This window comes from Carassius auratus, linkage group LG45M (assembly GCF_003368295.1).
Source record: "Carassius auratus strain Wakin linkage group LG45M, ASM336829v1, whole genome shotgun sequence".
Lineage (NCBI taxonomy): Eukaryota > Metazoa > Chordata > Actinopteri > Cypriniformes > Cyprinidae > Carassius > Carassius auratus.
In genome coordinates, this window is record NC_039299.1 from 764,846 (window position 1) to 767,345 (window position 2,500).

General features: G+C 40.1%; 1 protein-coding gene and 1 pseudogene across 3 annotated transcripts in view; both read right to left on the minus strand.

The window, feature by feature from the left end:
- LOC113068554 (gephyrin-like) overlaps positions 1-2,500 on the minus strand; it is a 1,122,288-nt gene that overhangs the window by 30,250 nt on the left and 1,089,538 nt on the right. The gene's annotated exons all lie outside the window — the stretch shown is intronic.
- The window catches only part of LOC113068584 (ena/VASP-like protein), a 12,198-nt pseudogene continuing 9,733 nt past the window's right edge, over positions 36-2,500 (minus strand).

Below are 2,500 nucleotides of genomic sequence, written 5' to 3' on the forward strand. Positions count from 1 at the left end.
TCTGAATTTGATATTTTAGTATATTAAAGTTTAATGTTTTGTTTGATAATCTCAGGCTGTGTGCTGAAGGTGAGGGTCTGACCTGGACACCAGAGATGATCTCTCGGCGGAGTTGGCTCGGTCCCACGGCTTCTTTACTCCGGGATCGTCCTGAAACACACGCTTCTGTACACGAGACTCATATCTCCACTGACACACGGATAAAACCTGTCATCTTTAGTACTAACTGCTTTTAACTGTAAAGTACTCATATATAGGACTTCTAGGTGTTATTAACTCTATTAACTCCTAAATGAACAACTAAATACATTACTGTTGTAAATGACTATTTAAACTGCAAAGTATTTGATGATTACAGGCCTAATAATTATTTTATTTCACAATGTTAATATTTCTGTCCAGTGCAAATATCATAAATGATTTTCTTCAGATCTGTACTCACAGTTTGGTTTTCTCCATCCTTCTTCTCGTCTGCTGCTTTCCTCCTGTGGTGAGAAATAAAGCATGTGTGTGTGTGTTTAATGAAGGTGTGTGTTTGTGTGTGTGTGTGTGTGTGTGTGTGTACCTGCGTGCGAGCAGCGCGTTCATCTCCTCCATCAGTCCTCCGCTTCCTCCGCTGCTGCGGTTGGCTTCGCTCTTGGCTGCGGACGCAGAGTTCTCCTCCGGCTGAGGACAGACCATCACAGCCACAACGCTGATTATCTCAACGCTTTTATTTACATCTATTACAAGTTTCCTAATGTCTATTTTTCATATAGAAATGTGTGAAAGTGTTTCTGGAGATTCTGTTGTTTACTCTTAAAAATAAAGCTTCTGTCAGGGTTCTTTCACAGCAATACCACAGAAACATTTTTAGTTTCCTAAAGAACCTTCAGTGATCAGTTCTTTAAAGAACCAGTTTTTCTTACTGTGAAGAACAGTTTCATAATCTAAAGACAGATGAGCTACAAGATTGTTAATTTGATGGTCATATGCTTTTTGTTGAAAGCCATGTATTTTTTTAAATAATTACATTAAATGGCTGAATTTGTGGTGAAAAACTACATTACCCATGATGCTGTACAGAAAAATTCCACCAATCAGAGAGTAAATGAGCAAAAGAGCTCCGCCCACTGCTAAAGAGAACCGCCAATAATTGAGTTTTATTTAATTTCATTATTTGTATATTATATGTGGCATATTTTGCAATAAACATACAATGTATTGTTTGTATAGATATAATCAACTTTAAATGAATAGTTTTATTTTTCACAAACGTACAAAAAGTTAAACTAAATTTTCTAACTATTTTTCCCACTTCAAATAAAAGTTTGTAATATTGTGCTTCTCCTATTGGTTCGGCTCTTAGATTATATTAAATACTTTTTAGATTTATGTAAAATGAATTGTGAACAAGGACAGACGTTGAGGATCTCGCACCCGTTGCACACGCCGCAGTTTGGCTCCGGCGATCCATGGCTGCGAGACCCGTGGGGGTGTGGCTATCATCCTGGGCGTGTCCACCGTATCCACCCACAGGCAGAGGAGGTGGAGGAGGGGGCGGAGCTCCAGCGGAGGGGGGCGGCGGCCCGGGCGGGGGAGGGGGAGGAGGACAGGGACCGCCCATCGACAGAGGAGGCGGAGCCACGATGGGAGGAGCTACAGACAGCACCGCGGGGTGACCCTGAAACGGAGAACCTGAGGAATAACACAAGTCTTTTATTTCGTCCAGCGCTTCACACAGAAGAAGAGTTCATGATGCAGAGCTGTGTCCATGTGCATCAGTGTTCACGCTTCAGTCGCGTCTGACCTGAGTTAGACGACCGTCTCTCTCGCTCAATGTTCATCTGCTGCTGCCTGCATTTCCATTTGCCTGCAGAGATTCAGAACACACATAAACACACCCTGCTTACCCATCATGCACTGCACACAGACCTCACACACTAATGGTCAATGAGTTTCAGAATTTAACATTTAATGTTTCTGAAAGATGTCTTCTGTTCAGCAAAGCTGCATTTATTTGATCAAAAATACTTAAAAAATTCTGAAATAGTTTTGTAAAGTAGACACCATCTGTTTTCTGTGTGAATCTGTGTTTAAAGTGTAATGTATTTCTGTGATGCTCCGCTGTATTTTCAGCATCATTCCTCAGTCTTCAGTGTCACATGATCTTCAGAAATCAGAATAATTGATCATTTCACTGCTCGAGAAAACATTTCTGATTATTATCAGTGTTGAAAAAAAAATATATTTTTGTGTAACAAGTTTCATGCCATTTTATTTTTCAGGATTCACAGATGAACAGAAAGTTCAAAAGAACAGCTTTTATTTAAAGTAGAAATCTTGTGGAACATTATAAATGTCTTTACTGGCACTTTTGATCCAATTTAATCCAGGCTTAAATAAAAGTGTACCATTTTCTTCTTTGGGAACATGATGCCGTGTTTCAGATCTAATAATGAGTCTGACAGCGATGTGATGGGAATGGATCCTGACACAAGGAAGTGTATGAGAGGCTGGC